Source organism: Falco biarmicus, chromosome 11 (assembly GCF_023638135.1).
Source record: "Falco biarmicus isolate bFalBia1 chromosome 11, bFalBia1.pri, whole genome shotgun sequence".
NCBI classification, from domain to species: domain Eukaryota; kingdom Metazoa; phylum Chordata; class Aves; order Falconiformes; family Falconidae; genus Falco; species Falco biarmicus.
In genome coordinates this window covers 6,362,727-6,383,295 of record NC_079298.1, presented here as the reverse complement: position 1 = coordinate 6,383,295, position 20,569 = coordinate 6,362,727, and the positions used below count along the sequence as shown (strand labels likewise).

The window sequence follows — 20,569 nt, the reverse complement described above, 5'->3', positions numbered from 1 at the left end:
CTTGGATTCTCTCTCTCTAGAATCCAGCCAGATGTTTTGCAGTTGCTGCATGCACAGGGCGCTGCGCTCCTATTTACACAACGTGGGGTTTTCCTCCATCCTTAGCGCACTTTGCTCTGAAATGAGACATTTTGCCTTTGCTTTGGAGATTCTCCATCACTGCTGAGGGCTTCCCGGAGAACAGGAGCGACTCTTCCGGCATAAGTGTATTTGCACATTCAACTCTTTTATGTGTCTGGCAGTTTTGCTGCCGTCCTTGGGGACTGGGCCTGAGCATTTTGGGGAGAAGTTCCTCACAGGAACGCAAGCATCACCGCCATTTCGGTCTTGCCAGGCCTGCGGATGATGTATGGAGCAGGTGTTTGCAATTTAGGGTTCGCTGCCGTTCCTGGGGAAATGGGTGGAAAAAGGAGGGTTGGGAACAGAGTGAAAAGGCAGCAGGAACAAGGCTGGCATTATCCACACTGCTCCCAGCCCGAGCTGCACTCCGAGCCTGCGCCCTGCCAGGCTTAGAAAGCTGCATCTTCCACCGTTAAAAACGACCTCGGTAAATGAACAGGCAAAAGACCTGAGCGAGGAAGTTTGGTGGGGTTTTTTGTTGGTTTTTGTTTTTTTTTTTTAAGTATAAAAAACTAATTGTGGCTCACTGAGCAATCTGACATCGCTGCAAATCCTGCTCAGAAATATATGTGCTCTGCTTTAATGACAGCACATAGAGTACTGCTGAGATAGTGGAAAATTTTACAGGGAGTTTTGCTTAAGGAATGGCTTTAACTCAAGTTACCTGTAGAGTACAGTGTCATATGGAAACACTTAGGGAGCTGTGGAAAACTTTCTGAAATACAGTGGAATTTATTTAGCGAAGCGTTTCACATAGGGAGGAGGAATATGGATTACAATGGAGTCAGGAAAGAGCGGAGTGGGCTATTGAGCACTTGGAGGCGGCAACTCGCAGCCCTACTACCGCAGATGAAAAGTACATATGTAACCGGGGTGGGGGGGGGGGGGGGAGCATTCCTAAACAGCTGCGTCTGGGATACATTTATACTATTTGCCATGCACGTAACCTTGTTATATAAAACAGAATCCAAGAACCTTAAAAAGATGGACGGTAAAATAAAAAAAAAAAAAAAAAAAAAAGAAAGATGCAAGGAAGCAGATCTGCTTCCAGATTTGCATGCCCAGGGCCTGCGGGGGGGATAGGAACAGCAAAACGTGGAGCTGGGGGGTGAAGGGGGCCCCTGGTGCCAGCAGCCTGTGTTTGCCATGGGGATGGTCCAATGGAGCCAAAGCTCCAAGGTGGGAGGGTGCAGGACAGCCCTGGACCACTCTGCGGCCAGTGGGAGCATCGCGTGCCTGGTGGTACAGCATGGCCGTGCCGTGCCACAGGGAGCCGGTGTTTTCTGCCATGGGGTATCCCGGCAGGCAGGGAGGAGAGGGGCAGGGAGGAAACGGATATGTTTTCAAGTGCATTTCGTTGTATATTTGCTCCCTAAATGCTTATGGCACTGGTCGCCAGAGCATCTGGGCACTTCACAATAATTAAAACTGACAAATCCATAAACAGTAAACAACAGGCTACCCATTCGGGCAGCCAAAAACCCACTACTGCATAAGCTCAATAGCTGCACCCATCTGCCAAATAAAATCCTCTCCGCTGCCTCCTCTTGTCTGCAAAGGCCAGGGCAGAGCCAGCCCATCCCTGCCATCACCCCGTGGCCAGGCACAGCCCAACCCCCTCACCCTCCCTGGGCCTCCCCAGGGCTTCACCCTGCCTTTGGGAGCAGCACGAGTTTATTTTAGTTGGTGGTTTTTTCGGGGGGAGGGGGTTGATTTTGGTTTTTTTTCCCCCACCACAAAGTGGCAACAAGTAATGACACCCTTTTCCTTCTGACTTCTTGGCCCGCTAACCCTTTCGCAACACAATGGGAAGGCAACCACTCGCACCCAGGGGAGGGGATTTAATGACTAGAAAATAAAGAGAGAGAATTTACTTGGAAAAACTGTGGAATTAAAAGTTCTGGACAAAACACGCATCACTGATGCATAACATTTTTGTTAATTGGGTCTTAACAGGTTTGTGACTCAGGCTGTAATTATTTTAGAAATGGGTCACACTAGGCAGTGCCAGCCGCACGTCCTGCCGCTGCGGGAACTTTCACCTAGTTGTAAAACTACATCTAGACGCGTGTTTCCTCCGCTTCGGCAAAGATCTGGGCTTTGGAGGAGTGACGGCAGCATGCCGAGCCCGCCAGCCTCTGGGACGGGCGTCAGGCGCCGGGATGCTCCCAGCAGACCCCTCCTGATGTGGGAGGGCTGGGGCAGCCGTGTCCCGCTCTGTTGGCGACGGAGAGGCGTCTTATCACGTGCCAAAGCTCCCCCTTTCTCTTGCACTATTGTTTTTACTTCTGATTTTTTCACGTGTTTTCCTGACCTGCCAGAGGCACTAAATCTTCCTAATGCCTGCCTGCCCTCTAATCGCAGAATGGGCTGCGGGAAGTTTTTCTTCTTTTTTTTTTTTTTTTTTTTTTTTCCCCCTGACTAAAGCGAGATTAATTAAAATATAAAAAATGCACCCAACTGTGGTAAATCATTTCTTCTCTTTGCAAAACGGTTGCTCTCTGCTCAGTCCACCTCTGCTTTCCACTGCAGAAGTATCTCCATGCAAGCAAAAGTCTTCTAACGCTCCTAAAGCAACCGAGATACTATCTCTCTAATTAGCAGCTGGAAAAAAATAAATGAGAGAGAGATCAATTAATGCTATAATTAAAACCAGTGCCTTTAGATGTGTTCTTTGTGGTGAATGAATGCTTACTCTGACAAGAGCTGTGCCGTGTTTCTCCCCAAAAAAGTTGGAGCAGGAGCTCCCTCTCCAGCCGCGGCAGGAGGGACCCTGAGATGTTCGTGGCAGCGCAGCCCACCCCGGGGTGCTGGGGGCTCGGGGGGCTGCCAGGGCCGACCTGCCCACCTCCCTGCAGCAACGACCAGTGTTTGCCCTGTCCCTGGCCAGCTCTGGGGAGGTGACAGGGTCTCATGGCAGGGGTGGGGGGGTGGGGGGTGGGGGTTGCAGCTCTCGTTTGGCCCTTCCCTGCTTGGGGGTAAGCTGTTTTTCATATATTGTAGCCTGGGAAAGCTGTGTTACTGTTAAAAGAGTAACCATATCCCTTTCTGAGCTGTTGCCAAGCAGATGTAGGGTTTTGGAAAGTTCCCAACAAACTTCCACAGCTGATACTTTACCAACTTGTTCCTTCTCCCATCCCTCTACTTGCACCTATTTAAATAACCAAAGGACATAATTTGGGGGAAGGAGTGTTGCTTTGCATCTTCTACTTGTTAAATATAATTAATTGAGAGTGACCCATTAGTCAATCACAGTGTATGGCTTTGAAAAGAAATGCAGAAATATCAAATATTACTGTTTTACTGAAAAAGCTCCCTATTTTGCACTGAAGGTGAAACAGCCAAGTAATGAAGAAAATTGAGCCCCTCCAGCCCTTTGTGCTGCTGCCTCTGGCGAGGGCAAATACCTTATTTATGTTCTTAATTGCCGTTTGTGGGGTGGCTGCTGGAAGAGGAAGAAAAGTAAGAGCTTCTGAAGCCTGGTGTCAGTGCTATATGGTGTAGATGCAGATCCTGCTTGCATGTGCTTGTTGCGGGGGGGTGGGGTGGGTAACGCAGGGCACTGGAAATGTGGAAAGCTCTCACAAATCATATCTCACAGGAAAGGTTTATGGGAGTTCAGAGTATAGCAGAGGGGATGGATGTCAGGTTTTCCTACACAATAGAGGGTCTTTTGTTTCCGCGCTCCCTCTTGGCAGCAGCCCCCATGCCACTGCTGGTAATTTCCTGTCCATCCTTCGCCGAGCAGCGGAGCTGGAGCAGAGGAGTAGTCCCACGTTTTTGTTTAGACTGTGTTTTTTTAATGCTGAGCCTTGTCCTAAGCAGGATATCCCTGTGTATGTTTGGAGTTCCTGAACTTCTCTGGAGAAAACTATCCTTAAAAAGCCCCTTCCACTGCGCCGAGTTTGTAACTTCTCTCTTCTTAAAAGAAAAACAACAAAAAACCCAACAAAAAGCCCTCATTTAATTGCTTTTGCTTGTGAGAGCTTGTACCTTGCGGCTTAATCCGCCCGCGTCTCAAACATCCGTCGGCGTTTTCCTTCCACCCGGGGGCTGAGGAGCAAAACCAAAAAGTGGAGGTGATTCGGTTGGCAGTTTTCTTTTGGCAGCTGGGGGACGGTTTAGCGGGATCTGGACCCCACAAGGTGGGGTGGCGTCCCTCGGGCTCCGCGTGTGCTGAGGGCTTCAGTTCATCCCTGTTTTCCAAAGCACTTTACATGGGTGTTTTGCAGGCGATGGAACTCAAGGGCCCGATCCAGGGCCTGGCCGATGGGCTTTGTGTGCTGACTGGAGCTGTATGTTTCTCAGAAACTCTTAAAACTTACGGACCAACACCTACTTTTTAGAATTATTTTTTTTCCCCGGCTCTCCCAAATGATCTCCTCAGATGGCCCCGTCTGCATTTGTTGACATCGCGTAGTAAAAACAAAGTAAAACTAAAAGCAAGGAGTGCAGTGGTTAGCTTGCATGGAGGAAGCAGGGTGAGGACCCAGCTGCAGACTCTTCAGAGTAAAATAGAGAAAAATATATCCAGTAAAAGGACATGTGGCACTGCTGTGAGGAGCCTTAGTGACATGACACCCCCTTGGATTTAAAAAACACCACTGTGTTTTGTGTAAAACTCCCACCTTGATAAAACAGCCCAAAGGAAAGCAGGATGGGGTCTCAGACGTGGCATGGCACCCACTCCGTCGGGAGCATGGCACTCGCAGCCATCCGCTGTTATTTAGGTTTAGAAACCCCTCCAGATTAGCACGCCGGCGCGGGGTGCATTCCAGGGCAGCAGCAGCTGCCTCCGCACCGCTGGCCAAGCTGCTACGCCGGCGGCCATCAGCCTGCGCTGAGCACGCACCGGGGTAGCCCAGCTCCCGAGGATTAAAAGCAGAGTGGTGGTGCTGGAGTTTGCCTGCTCCTTCCCAGGGAGCCCTGCATGGGTTAAACTGCAGCGTGCATGGTGCTGTGTGGTGCTGCGCAGTGCTATACTGTGCTGCACAGTGCTGTACGGTGCTGCACGGTGCTGGGTATTGCTGTACGGTGCTGCACAGTGCTGCACAGTGCTGTACGGTGCTGTGCTGTGTGCTGCTGTACGGTGCTGTGCAATGCTGTGCGGTGCTGTGCAGTGCTGCACGATGCTATACGGTGCTGTGCAGTGCTGTACGGCGCTATACGATGTTGTGCGGTGCTATACGTGCCCCTCTGGCTCAGGCATTCTTCTGGGTAACTTGATCTTACTTCTGTCTGCTTTTAACAGATAGGCGAGGTGAAGTTATGTTAAACATGTCGCAGTAAGTTTTGATTCGCACCGCTTTGGTCTGGTTTTCTTCCTTGATTAGCTTTAATCAAACCTTCCGCGTTACATGACCTTAATAAAGCTATTTTTCCTGACAAGCAAAGACCGTCTTAACAAGCAAAGCTCATCTGGCCTGAAACTAAAGCCAAGTCAAGATGGTGTTTTAGGTCCTCATTAAAGTCCACAGCGTGAAGCGAGAGGGGAAATGATGAAATGGTGCTCCACCAAACCATCTCTCCTTTACATTTAATTAGAGGAATTATATGCAACCCAGTAGATGCCTTGGGAAGGCAATCACCATTGGGTTCGTAAAGAGCCCGGCAGTATAAAAAGGGGCAGCTAAGGCTTTAGCAAAGAGTAAATTAACACCAGGAGCTGGGTGGACTTTGGGATCAACCGAGAAAAAAAAATAAAAAGTTCCTATGGTGTTAATATGAAAAGAGCTGTGAAGCTGCCTGGCCCTGCTCCGGAGCTCACGTGGGCAGCGTACAGCGACCCTGAAATGCTTCGGAGGGAAAGTTTCCAGGCGACGGTGTGTTTATTCTCCCTTCAGCTCTTTCCTTCGGTTACTGCTGACTCACGCAGGTTGGGTGAAATATTGACGGCCGCGGAGGGCCGAGCAGCGAGGCGAGGAGGCGAAGGAAAAGCCCCGGCAGGGAGCGATGCCACGGGGCTTGGCAGTGGGTGAGGAAATCAGCCACATGCAGACAAAATGCGGTCAAGCAGCCGCCCCACACAGAGGATGTCCCTTACGCTCATTAGCATTGTGTTTGTAGCAGAGCTTATCAAAAAACAGCCAACAGACATAATCTGTGGTTTACGCTTTCTTTCGTTCCTTTTTTTTGTACTCTTGTTTTCCTTTTTTTTTTTTTTTCCTGAGGGTTTCTAAAGGGATGTAATCCACTCTGGTTTTATTGCCGTTGCCTCTGGACGTGCTGCAGCTCCAGCCAGCAGTTTATTCCAGCCTCTCCAGCCTCCCTGCGAAGGTCTGCGCTGCTGCTGCTGCTCTGGGCTTGACTGCTACTAAATTGTAAACCACAGAGCTGCCTTAACCCTTTGCTGCCTGTGCAGCTCCCCACATCGTGGGTGTTGCAGGGGGAACCGCTGGCCAAGGGCAGTGGGGCCTCAGTGCCAAGCGGTTGGCTTGGAGCAGGCTGCACAAAGCCTCGGCTTCAGCAGCCCGGCAGGACACAGGGACACTTCCCAAACCTGAGCCCCTCCAGGGCTTTCTCGCAGCTCCATCAAAATCTATTTTTGCACTTTGATGGCTCTTCCCTGCATAGCTGAGGGGTCAGCGATCCGCTGGTCGAGGGGGTCCCCCCTGTGCTGCCGTCCCGCCAACTGCCTTGCACCAATCCAGGTGGGCTCTGTGGATGCCTCAAATCCACCAACTTTGCTAAATGCAGCTGGAGCCCTCTCCTCACTGCCAGGAGGCCCATGGGGACAGCCTGGCATGATGAAGGGGGCTGGAGGCTGCACCCCTGTCCTGCCCAGCAGCTTCAGTGGGACTGGGGAAGGTCTCTGCAGCCCCTGGTGCCGGCATCGCTGACTGGTGAAACCTGTGATCTCTGTGCACCTGCTACAGACGTCACACCCAGCACCCTCCGTTTCCCTCATCTCCACTATTTCACCCTTAAACTCTGCGTTTCCCTCTCAGGAACGCAAACATCTCGCTGCAGTATGGTCAGAGGCACCTCAGGCACACAGTTGTGTTTGCAAAGTGATTTCCTGGTCATGCGCGTCCCCTCCCTTTCCTCCACATCTTCCTGAGCGCGGGGATAAGTAAGCGGCGCTTGTCCTCCTGCATGTGGCGAGCCGACAGGAATGCTCGCCTTCCCTGCCCCGGTCCCACCAAAAATCAATTCTTTGCTTTCTTGTCCAAGAGGATATTTGCAAATAATTTCCTAAAAAGGCAATCTAAAAATGGCCCTGTTGTTACCCATATTTGTACACAGGCTTATGAGTGACGGGATTCCTCGGGCTTGTCTACACGGGGACAATTGAAACGGATGTGAAATAACTTGAAAGTGGATTAGCTAAACTGCATTACATCCTTGTGTAGACACTGTCATTTAGAAATGAAACGGCCTTAATTTGGTTTAGTTGAATTTTGCTTTAGCAATTTAATAAAGACACTTTAAAGTCTGAGTGAGGAGTTTACACAGGGATTTAATGCAGTTTAATTAATCCACTTTAAATTCACAATTTTAATTAATTAGGATGAACTTCCCTTAAGTGTTCCCCTGTTGAGATAGTGGTGCAGCTTTTCCAGCCACCTGGCATGATGGCCTGACAATTCTTGAGTTGGAAGAGTGTTGCAATGATGCATGACCGGTCCAGTCCCCAGAGCTGGGTACATAAAGAAAGTCATTTAAAAGTCCTCCTGGTCTGGCCACGGCCAGGCAGTCCTTCCCTGCAGTAATTTACCTCTGGAGAACCCAAGTTCCTGCTGTAATGAGCCACCATCCTCCCAAGTGCTTTAGGTTCTTGCATTGCCCATGAAACCATAAGTAGAAGCATCTGTCTCATGTGAAAGGGGTTTGGGAAGATGTGGCCCAGAACAGAGAACAGCACAACAGCCTCCTTCAGCCATGCTGCGCTGACCACTGAAAGGGTTTCAGTTTCTCACCCGGCTTACGCAGTGGTTTTGCAATATTGGCAAACCCACATAAAAACTTTCTGTGAATCCGCCTGCACCTGGGGTGGGGCTGGCTGGGGCTGCAGGACTCCCGTTGTCCGTCTTTATTTATTGTCGGTAGAAATGCCCGCTGTGCTCATCGTGCGGATGACCTCTCCTTGGGATGCTGGCCTTGCCCTAGGTTCACATCATCAGCCTTCAGCTTCCCAATCCTGCTTGCAAGGGTGGGGTTTATGCAGTGCTTTTTATGAGGGCGGCTTCACAAAAGTTTCTTTCCATCAACTGGAACATCTCCTTGCTCAGCTCTCCAAGACCCTTCAGACTTCTCCCAGCCCTGCAGCTTCTTTGGGGTTTACTTTCCATGGGACCCCTTGGTGTGCTGGCCTCAACATCCACCCCATGTCCTTCTGCCCAAGCCCTGCAGCCCTCTCTGTCCTTGGGAAGTACTCCAGCAGGGTAGGGTCTACCCGTGGCTGAGGTTTTCTGGGCTATGATTGTCTGTGTCCCTCGCTCTGTTACTGAGTAGCAGAGCATTTTACTGAGACCTCAGGTCCCTGCTGCCAGCAGGTGATAGGGAATACATGGTGTGGGAGTGCTCAGAGCATTTTATGGCTTATTCAGGGCTTAAAAAATACCAAAATGGTGAAATGTGATCTCCATGGGCTGCTGCCTGGTAGCTAATCAGTACATTGTAGGGGCTGTGCAGGGCTGTGCTCAGTTCCTAAGGCTGGAGGGGAGGGTTGTAGGTAGAAAGTCAGGGACAATCAATCAGTTGCAGTTTGCCTTTATGAGGGTAACAAGTCAAGGTGGGAGATTACTGACATACCCATTCGTTCCTGTAATGACACGTTGCAGTCATTCCCAAAGAGCAGTGAAGAGTAAGGTGCAGTTTTCCCGGGGCTGGGTGTGCAGGGGCAGTCTCTGCCCCGAAAAGCTTGCACAGCGCATCGGCCAGAGGAGAGCTGTGGGTCCTGAGCTGAGCGAGCACACAGCAGTGTTAGCACCATGATTTAGGGATTGCATAAATCATATCATAGAATGCTTTGGGTTGGAAGGGACCTTAAAGACCACCTAGTTCCACCCCCCTGCCACAGGCAGGGACCCCTCCCCCCAGCCCAGGCTGCTCCCAGCCCCATCCAGCCTGGCCTTGAGCCCTGCCAGGGATGGGGCACCCACAGCTGCTCCGGGCAGCGTGGGCCAGTGTCTTGCCACACTCACAGTAAAGAGTTTGTTCCTTCTGTCTACTTTAAATCTGTCCTTTTTCAGTTTAAAGCCATTCCCCCTTGCCCTATCGAGACATGCCCATGGGAAAAGCCCCTCCCCAGCTTTCTCGTCAGCCCGTTAGGTGCTGGCAGGTGCTCTAAGGTCTCCCGGAGCCTTCTCTTCCCCAGGCTGAACAGCCCCAGCTCTCAGCCTGCCTGCACAGCAGAGGGGCCCCAGCCCCCTGGTCATCTTCGTGGCCTCCTCTGGACTCGCTCCAGCAGGTCCGTGTCCTTCTTATGTTGGGGGCCCCAGGGCTGGATGCAGGGCTTGGTGGTGGTGGAGCATCCCCTCCCTTGAGCTGCTGGCCAACTCTAAAGACGTTAGGGAATGGGAAAGGTGGAAGAGCTGAAGGGGCAGATGAGTGGGGCTGAAGTATCCAGTGTGAGAAGCAGCTTAGCAGACACCAGTAAATGGTTTGGGAACTTTTAAAATCCTGGTCCGTGTTGCAGCAGGAGGGGTGGGGGGCGGCTGGGGCACAGGCAGTGCCCGCGGCAGTGGGGATCGTTGCATGCCGCGTGCTCCCAGCACGTGGCCTGGAGCATCCGCATCTCCCTGCCCAGCACGCCGGGGCACTGGGCACAGCTCAGCCTTGATTTGTAAATGCCAAAGCACTTTTTTATGATTGCTAGGCCAGTGCCAAAACCCAACACAGGCTTGCTCACAGCCTCCATCGCGCTCCCGTGCCACAGGCAGAGTGATGTCATTTATTGAAGAAGGGATCTGCCACCAACTGCAAGCTCAGAAGTGCCAATTTTAATTAAAAACTTCTCTTTTGCAGTGCATGGGGTTTATCCGTGGCTAAAAGGACATGGGCAAGAACGTTCCTTGGCTTTTGTGCTTGGGCGTCTCTAGGCTAAACAACACAGGGGAAGTTTTCTGTTGCTAAGAGCCTGGTAATCCTGTGTTTATCCTAAATTTAGGACTAGTCCATTTTCTCCATCATGCGAGGAGGGGACAAGGGAGTTAAAACCGAATCAATGGCAAGCGCCTGGATAGAGACGGCCTTTCTAACAGCCGTAAAAAGATTGCCTTTGATAGGAATTTTGTTATTTCACTGTGGAAGTCATTATAAGGGAAGATCTCATATCACTGTAAAGTTAGCCACTAGATTAGCTATTTATATATTTTATTGGTAAAAAATATGACGAGGGATTATTGTGTGAGAACTTTGTGGAAAATAAAAGAGATAAAAGCAGTTTAACTGTCAGTACATTAAGGCTGTGGTTAGCTCTGCGTAGCGTTACTGGATGGAAGGAGACCAGGTCTCTGAGGGCTATTGTTTTTCTGTTTAGATAGGCATGGACCGCGCTAGGGGCTGGTGGGAGTAAGGAGCCCAGGTATCTGAAAGAGGAGACATTAAAAATGAAAAAGGAGTTGGTTTGGCCAAAGCAATGGAGACGTGGAGGGAAGTCAGCATTGATGCAGGGGCTGAGCGCAGCTTGTCCCCATGCCCATGCAGAGGCTGAGTCCTTATCCAGCTGCAAAAGGGCTCTTGGCCACATGAATGCAGAAGGTGATCACCATCACAGCATTTATGTAGCCCTCCTTGCACCTGCGTCCTGGGTTTTTTTCACCACCATTTTTTTGTTTGTCCATGTTTTTGGCAGCAGACATTCAGAAGTCCTGGACAACTGGCTGTGGTAAACATACAAATTGATTGCACAGTGAGCGTGCAGGGAGCATGCACGGGGCTTGCCACAGCAGCCCGTGCTCTGTGTCCATCTGCGCAGCACATGTGTGCCGGGGCTGAGGCAGCAAGCTGGCTTCTGGGGTGGGAGATGGAGCCTGGCCGCCCAGCCGCCCCTCTGGAGCGGGTTGAAACGTGACCAGTGATTGTCACGTGAAGATTCTTTTCTGGAGGCATCCTGGATTAGTAGTGAGGAAGGCTCGAGGCTCCTCTGCTAGGCTGCCAGGGGAGCCTTGGGGAAAGGTGGATCGCCGTGACAGGGAGGTAAGTGGGCTGCAGAAGTCCCCAGGATAGAGACCCTTCTTTGTGTCTAGTTTAGTTGGAGTGCAGGAGAATGGGTAATGTGATTTAGGAGAGCACTTGGTTTGGGGAGTTGGAGGGGAATGCTTGGGTCCATGCTCTTCACCAGGGTGTTCAAGCCATTGCTTTATAGAAGATACAGAGATGCTGTATTCAATAGATTCCTTTATTGCTGGATGTAGCCAGCTACACTATCATTGCCACCAGTGATGCAAGATTGTATTCTTAATTTACAGCTTCCTTTACATGAAATCAAATTGCTCAGCACCTAAAGCTAATATTGTGCCTTGGTTAGAGTCCCACCTTACTGTGTTGCCATCCGTCCATTCTCCTCCCAGGTGTAACTACAAACTCCTGTTGTGTTTCATGGGTTGTGCTGCTTATAGTTTGCAGGTTTGGACACTTCAATGTCCTTATCAGTCCTGCTTTGCATGCCAAAGTGTTTTCATTAGCACAGCATTCATGCATGTGAGATTGTTGCTAACTGATATAATTAACCAGTATGTCAAAGGCTATTTGTTTATTGCACATGCAACGGCTTTTCTGGAGTAAGAAACCCTTTCTGCTGACACTGTGCGAATGGGAACATGCTAAACTGGCCCTGAGCCGGCGGTGGAAGTTATGAACAATGATTGTACTTAAATGAAGCAAAAATAATAACACAGATTTGAACGGGTTTGAGTAAAGATGATCAGTGTGTGAAGAAGGGAAGGCAGGGGTGAAGAGAACAGAGTTTGTCAGATAATTTTCCTCCCCCCACTTAGTACTGTATGAGAATATAATGTTATTCAGAAGCACAAGTGTCTTCTGTATCAAATGCCATGACTGTGAACCCCTGGCCTGCTGTCGCTTTGCCATCATTTTGGACATCCATGCAGCTTTTAAGAGATCTTTTCAGGAAATCTTTCTTTTTACTTATTTATAAATGAATATTGCTGGGGTGGTCCTCACAGCAGGACTTAGCAGTTCCTACACTGTGAAATGCAAACTGTAGTGTTCAAGTGTTAAGTATTAAAATGTGTACCTTGTAATGAAAAGATGAGGAATCACATTCGTGAAGGTCTGAAGTTTTCAGGGTTGACAGTGGTTTGTGTCCCAAAAAATCTGTGGGCTGCTGCTGCACAGAACCCCAAATATATGCCATAGACAGCTCAGTAAATGTCAGAGGCTCTCACCCCCTTGTGTTGGTGGTATCTCAAACCCCCTGCTTAGGCTCCCTCCTCTACACTGTTTTTCAAGTCAGTTGCTTCTGCTCTTGTGGCTTCATCTCCCATAATGCCCAGTCCATTGCTGCCTCCACTCAGTCCGGCAGCTCAGCCCCTTTCCATAGCTGCTTCTGTGGAAGCAGTTAAACCATCAGCATTATTTAACGCCATCAAAAATTACTTTCTTGCTTCCTCCTCTTTCCATCGCCACTTCTTCTTCCTCCAGTTGCTGGAACCACTGCCAACTGACGGCCAAAACCTGGGCTCCATCTTCAACTTCTTGTTCCGCAAACGTGCAAACAATTTGTACCGCCCCGTCTCTCTTTTGCCTTGCCCATCCCTCAACATATGATAGCTTTTTTTCACTAGTCCCGGCTGCTGCAAAGCTGTAAATTCTGTGGCCTGGATTTTCTCAGTCTTTTCCATCTATGCTGTCCCATGCCAATGCTCAATTTTATCCCTGGGCTTTGACCCTGGCTGTGCCATCCCTTGGAGCATCTCTGACTCCCAGCCATGCTCCCCCTTAGCATTTGCACGTCTGTTCACCATTCTCCTTTGCTCTGTCCCCTCTCTCTTCTCTCTCCTCCAGCCTTCCTTGCTCCTTGATACAGAAGCACCTCTGTGTCCTCCTCACCCATTACCTTCCCTGTCTTCATCTGGTCCTTTCCATCCTTGGTGCACCCTTATGATCCTCATTGCCCGTGTGTCTGTGGGCCACAGGGGTTGTCCGTGACACTACACCTCGTAAAGAAAAATCACATATGTTGCGTATCTGTGCATTCCTCCCCTTGTTAACTTTTCACCTGCTCCCTCTTAGCACTTTGTTGTTGTCTTTGGCTTATCTTGCACGGTAATCTCTTCAGGGCACAGTGGTCTGTGTGTTCCTATAATTCATATCGCGCCTGGTGCAATGCAGCCTTTGTGCTGTCGGGTACATGGGAACGTTTCTAATGCAAACAGCTAATAGCTAGGAAGGGAGTTAAAAAATTAGAAAGGACTCCAAACCCATGTCACATATTCTCTTGCAAGGAATGGGGAAAAAAATTGTTTATTCTGGCCCCAAATTTTAATCACCCAAGGGCTGTTAAGATAAAAATAGTCAGTTCTGCCTTCTGTTTATGGTATACTTGGTTGAGTGCAAGCCAATTTTGAAGCTGAACATACTGTCTGCTATTTTTGCTTGATTTTAGATTCCACATTTTAAATAGTTTCTTTAACAAGAAGCATATTTTCACTGATACAAACTTAGCTTGAGGAGAAGCATCCTGAAGTTCCAGCCATATTGAAGATCAGTGAAATGTAGTAAACTCTGGTTTTAAGGGTTTTGTTTTCTCCAAGAGCTGAAATGAAGACTGTGTTCTGGCAACAAGTGCTGGCACGTTGTTCATTAAAAGCTCTCTTCCGAGCCTTGGTTCCCACACACATGTGCCCTCATTCTTCAGCGGAGCTTCCAGGCAAGGGCATTGGCAGTGCTCTAGTCTGATCTTCAGCCATACAATTTGTCTTAATTGTCTACTAGCATCTAGGCAAGACTTAGCTCACGGGTGGCCACAGCAAGGGGCCACATGCAAACCGATGAGCTTCTTAATGTGGCCTGCCCGGCAATCGGATGATTTAATTATCTGTGCCCGTAGTAGGCTGCCTGGCTGCTCCCCATCCCGCCTGCCCTCAGGCACGGCGGGCTTAACCACATGCAGCCATGGGGGCAGCTGCATTTGATCTTCCTCGCCAACGCGAGGGTCCAGCCCTGACAACAGCCTCTCTGTTCGGTGCTTTCTTTCCCCTTCTTTCTTTTTCCGCTTCATTTGGCACCGTGCCCCCAGCATCATTTGTGTGTAGGGGAGGATGGGAGAGTTGGATGGCAAAAATTTAGAACATGGAGTTGGGTGTTGACAATCCCAATGATTAATTGATCCTCTGAGGATCCAAGATGATTTGCTGAAGCATCAATAATAGAAATCCTGTCATTATACACTATTTACTTGGTCTTTCTGCGGGAAGACATCCTGTCTCACTATGTGTCTGCATCATGTGTCTCACATGGGGCCAGCCTGCCGTTCCTGGGGCACGAAGGACCAGGCTGTCGCCCACAAACTTTTTGCCGTCACACTGTGCTCTCAAAGTTCTGTAGAAAAATTAAGATGTCCGGCACATTGATTATTTTCAGAAGTCAGCTCAGCAAAGCCCTTCACTCTTGATGCTGCTGGAAAATAACTCAGTCCCCTTTAGGTAGCGCGGAGCACTGGGGCTGGGTGGTAGGTGGAAGGCAGAGGGGCCATGGTCTGCTGCCCAGGGTTTTGCGCTGCTGAAAAGCTGTTTGGACACTTGTGGCACATTTACCCATAGTGTCTCCTGCCACAAGTCAAGTAAGGGCAGGCGACGGTGTGAGAGAAGCAGTAGGATCAGGATGACCTCGTGCCTGGGGCAGGGATCAGGGATGTCTCCGAGGATGACCTCTTGCCATCCTGATCTCTTCTTATCTGCCCAGGTTGAAATGCAGCTACTCGGCTGTCTTGCTCCTACCTGTGATGTTGGCTGTAGTACCTGTTAGCCAGGAAAGGAAAGTAGGTGACATGCAGGCGGGACGGCACTGAGCTGCAGTGCAGCAGGGGCTTTCCCCCGTGTCACTCTGGGTGCGCTCTTCTGCCCACGCAAGCTGAAGAAAGGAGAACCCCTTCTGACGGCTGTCGTTGCTATGTTGAAGTGCCATCCTCGCTTTTGTGAGGGAGATGTCTGCTTGAGCGCACGCAGAGTATTTGTACGCGCCTCCTTAAATGTGCTAATGACAGTGTCAGACGGGGCTGTGTTATTGATAACGCTCTTCATGTGAGCATCTCAAAGGCTTTGGGGAACCTGGAATAATCCTTTGAACTTCTAATCTCTACCACGATCAGGGCCTGACCCCCTCTCCTGACTCTCCGACGCTCCAAACATGTGATATCAGTATCATGGATGCTTTAGAAATGTTCGGAGAAGGAGAGGTGGCCAGGCTGTGTCTGACAGAACCATGCACAGCCCAAGTGGGGCTGAGTGCGCTTCCACATCTCTGTGCCAAGGCAGAATCTTACCCAGGGATTTTGTGGTATTCTTCATCTGTACTAAGTGTAGGGGACTCAAATATTTTCAGGTGGTGTAAGTCTCTAATGCTGGGCCGAGAAAGGCTGTCCTTTGGGTAGTTAATGCATCTCAGACATGCTGGTAGAATATAAAGTCTGAAACATTATTAATGCTTTAGCAGACACCTTAGGAAACATTCATACTCCTCTGCTGCATTTTGCTTTCATGCACGGCGATGCCTGGGGTGAAAGTATTTCATGGAGTCAGGAAAAGGGCATCAAAGCTGCCAGGCACCGAGAATATTTTATTCTTTCACTGGTGTGGGTCAAATTCGGCTCCTGAATCCTGCTCACTGGGTTGTTTAGACGGGTTTCACTTTCTGAAAGTACTGATAGTTGGTGTTGAGGCATCACCAGATTGGGGGATGCTCTACCAGAGCCCCTGCGCCTGTTACATGCCTCTGGAAATCCTCTTCGCAAAGATCCTCTGCATGCCAGCTGAGCCCATGCTGGGGGAGAGGGTGGCTTTGTGCGCCCAGGGCGTTTCAACTGCCATGCTGTGGCGTGCACCGCTTTCTGCTCGGGTCCCAGCTGCGGTCCCTGCAGCCACCTCCACCACGGCTCCAAAATTATTCCACTGCATGGCGTGCGAGGCACGAGCAAACCTGCGATGGCAAGATAGGGTGGCAGGATGGGACAGCTGATTTTAATTATTTTATATATAAATAACTTTCAGATAGTTTGCAAGTTTGGCAATAGCTTCCAGCATAGCAATGTGACCTTGTTACTCTTACCCCATTCCTCTGAGTGTTTGTCTCACTCACTTGTTTTTCCGTATCTTAAATTAGATTGCAAGTGGTCAGGGAAGGGGCCGGGGCCGCCTCTGCCCCTGCACAGCCCTGCGGGGTTCTACCGCAGCAATAACAAATAGAGATAAAACATTGGTTTGGGATCTGTCAAGCCTGTCTGTGCGGGTATGAAAGCCCCAAGTGTTGTATTTTTCCCTGGGGTGGTGTGGTCGCTCCCCATCCTCTGCCTGACGGTGGTTTGCCCCGCCGCCCCACGGAAGGCTCTTTGCTGACAGGCAGGGCACGACGCAGGGGCTGCCACCATCGCCCAGCCCACCTTCGAGGGGGGATGAAGGGACAGGGTGGGGACGGGTGTCCTGGATTTTAGCACTTTGGGGAGTTTATTAGTGTTGACAGTGTGTGAACTTGACATCCTTTGTAATAATGCGGTTTTAAAATCTGCATTATTCATGCGCACTTTTTGAATACAGGCCCACTGTGTAAGTTCAGGAGGAAAATTAATTAAATAAATGTCAGTATCCTTGAGGAGCGTGTGAGATTTCACATTGCAGGATAACAGCTCCGGCTGCTTTAACTGCCAAGGGGAGTAAAGAGTGGGAAGAGCGAGGTCTGCACTTAAGGTATATAGCCTTTCCCTCACCCTTAACTGAAAACAGAAAAGATTAGTTAGAGAGAAATGAGTCCAGCCACACAGATCAGTAATATTTCATATTTTTGTTAATAATTGTAGTTCGTTCTCCTGCTCTTTATTTATGGCACAAATAAATATGTACTGGATGGTTCTGAGTGAATTTATCACGGGAAACACCCTTTTACTCTTAGGTTAACGTTTAAAATTAAACCCTAGAGCAGATGGCTAAGGATGCACTGGCTGGATAAACCAGACAACTGCACTGGCGGATTGAAATGTAATTACACCCATGAATATTATTTGCAAGAGTAACTGATAGTTACAAAAGTTGTGTTTCTTAGGAAGCACACAGTGCAGCCTAAGTACAATGGGAGAAATAATGCCAGGAGGGCTGGATACAGAAAGGAAATCAATTTTTTAAGTGAAACCCATAGTTATTTCTCAGGAGGAGGACTTGCCTTTAGTTCTGTAGCTGGAGGCTGCACCTTCCCGGGCAGGGAGTGACAGAGGGACTGGCCAGGGATGCTTCTCTGAGCAGAGTGTTCCTACGGTGTCACCTAAGCTGGAAAGAAAAAAGGAGTAGGTATTGCAAGAGAAAATGCTTTGTAGTTAAAAAGTATGCAAAGACATAAAAACCTGCTTGTTAGGTCAAACCGATACTTTATTATGATCGCTGTGGTTGTTTTTAAAAGCCATTGCTGAGAGAAGGTGTCCATCCCTGTGATGGGAGATCACTGAGCTTATGGCCCAAGCACTTGACTTTCTGGGGGTTTAGTGATTACCTTATCCTCCAAATTACTGAGGAGCCATCTTTAATTTAATACGTCTATGAAGGGCCTTCAAAGTAAAGTGTGTTAAATGGTAGAAGCCTTTCTCCCAAAGCAAGGCAGGGGAGAGCAGGACCCGAAGAACTCCTGTCTGCACCAGCACGAGGATCAGGAGCTGCTTTTCAGGTGGGTGCAGTGGGTGACTGGGATGGTCTGTGGTGTGATGCACTTGTAGAATAAAACGGAAAAAAGGGCATATGGAGTGCCGTGGTGATTTTGCACAGGTCTACATGGTGTATGCTCAATCCCAAGTCAAGTGTACGTACAGTCCTTGCAGCACTCCAGTGATTTTGAATTGCTTGACATTGCGGGAGCACTCCAATCTCGGTCTCTTTGAAACTCAAGAGCCTCTGCGTTATCTGAAGCACAGCTTCGTTTTAAAACCGAGGCAAACAGCATCCTCGTCTCCTGGTTTCAGAGGCGAGGATGTGTTGTTACACACACCCGTGCACACAGTTAATGCACAGGGTGGGGGGAGAGGGAGGAATCAGTGCAGGCAGGAGAGCCTGGCTGCCCTGAACGTGCTTTCCCACTAAGGCTGAGAAGCAACAAAATAAGATTGCAGCCCATGAATGTCCCGTCATTGAGAAAGGGGAGTTTAGAAATAGCCCCAAAGATAAAGGAGGGCATTTATCCCCACAATTGTTTGGCAGAAAAAGCGATTTACATAGTCTGCTGATGGTCAATCAGGAACATGCTGCAAGGGGCCTGCTGGTTGTCTCGGACAGAGCTGACGGTTTTACTGGTCGAGTTTTGTTTCAGCTTAATGAAGTAAGTACTTTGCCTGTGTCCAGGCGCTGACAGGGAAGGTTTGTAAACTCCTTGCCTTTGTTGGGGTGACTGAAGTATTTTTTTCTTCCTTTTAACCAGCCATTTTTGTTTCTTCTCGAATTCGTTGCCATAGACAAAGGGTACGTTTACTGTAAAAAAAAAAAAAAAAAAAAAAGGAGGAAAACAAAAAAAAGGCTGTAAACCTGGTTTATATCTTGAGTCCTGAAAAGACCATTTTTTATGCAGGGGAAGAGGAGAGCGTTAGAAAAGGCAGGAGGCAGGGATGGAGGGTGACGGGGTGGGGAGCCGGAGATTTATGGCCCTTTGAAAGCGAGCTTTTCTGCCGCGCATCCTGCTTGGGTGCTGCGGGCTGAGGTGGTGGCTGGACCAGGGCTGGGACCTGCATCTCACACAGAACCCAGATACAGCGGGAACAAAGCAGGAGGCGCAGGTCCTGCCTTGTCCACCCCATCCCTCGCCATGGCGCAGTTTTGGAGCCGACGACCTGGACCTCCCAGTGTCGATGATGTTACACCCACGTCAGCTGACATGTATGTTTAGTTCAAAATCATCACACGACCTGAGGTTTTTGAGGTTGGGTTTTTTTTTTCTCTGTGTGGAAACGGCTGTCGCTGTTTGATATCAGCCCACTCTGGAGCACGGCAGCCTGCCCGTGCTCAAAGAGAGGGGCACACCGGCAGCCCAAATCCAGCCCAGCAATACAATAATAATTGAAGATATTTAAAAATGTATGTATCTTCCATCTTTCCCATATGGGCTCCTTAGGCAACATGACCTTATGTGGCCATTATCTGACCTCTCTTACACTTGGATTACTCGGTACAAAGCAAATTTATGGTTGTTTATTCTCTCCTCCTATCAGCTATTAGTGCCTAATCATATGGTCTATCGATCAAGTGATTAATCGCCTGCCTAAAGAGGCAGCAGGTCCTGGGGAATGCTGCACTGCACCAGCCTGAACTTCAACCTCTTATACAAACCAGCAGAGTAAAGGCATTAGTCACTGCCTGAAGCTCGGAGTTGGTATGCCGCGGGAACGCCGGGAGGTAAAGCCCCTGGCTTTCTTCAGCAGCCGACTTTGTATTTTCCTTTCTTAATGGATAAAACTCCACCTAGCTGAGCGGGCATACAGTTGTAAATGGGATGATTTCCAATGCATCCTATAAATAATGATCAAAGAGGAAAATATGTGGGCCTTATTACAACAGTGCCCGCTAGTGCTGCTATAATTAAGGGTCTGTCAGCATTTCTATTATAAACCCTTATTTTCAAGGGTTTATAACTCGGCCATAAAATTTTGCTCTGGCTGAGACTTGGCATAAAACGTCCCAGCGTGTGACCAGTTTTTCTTGTTACCAAATTGTTAAAAACCTAGCGATCAGCCCCATTTTAGTTATAACAACATCCACGCACCTTTGTGTTTCAGAACCACTTTTACTTCTTAAACAAGCAGCTTACTATTAAAATGAAATCAGCATTCAAAAATCAGAAGTGTGCACCAAGCCCCTCTGCTCTTTATTCTAGCCAGCCTTAAAAACGAACGCGTTATTCCCTTCTGTGTGTTGAGTTGATGGCACCCACACCATTGCCATCAGCGTAACATGCTATGACCGACATCTTGCAAGGGTCTTCCAGGGGTGTAGGGCTTGCCCTTGGTCCTAGCCCTGCCTGCCTTTGCAAGGCTTGCTAGTTCCCTGGCGGGTACGTGCTCAAACCAGCAGTTATTAAAACCAGTGGGTCAGTTTCAGCCGCCAGTGATTCTGTACAAATCCAGAGAAGCTGGACATGAGTGCCCAGTATGCTTTGGTTTAGCTGGCATGCTGAACTGCCTTAAGTGGATTTATTCACTCTCCATGATCCACACACGTTAACTCCTGCTAATGAGAATTGTGGCTTTTTCAAAGGAGGGAATCTAGAGTTCAGTTTGAGTGAAACTGAGGGAATTTCACTC

At 49.1% G+C, this 20,569-nt stretch overlaps 1 protein-coding gene across 11 annotated transcripts in view; it reads left to right on the top strand.

The window, feature by feature from the left end:
• The window catches only part of NFIA (nuclear factor I A), a 359,539-nt gene that overhangs the window by 135,906 nt on the left and 203,064 nt on the right, over positions 1-20,569 (top strand). The window lies entirely within an intron of this gene.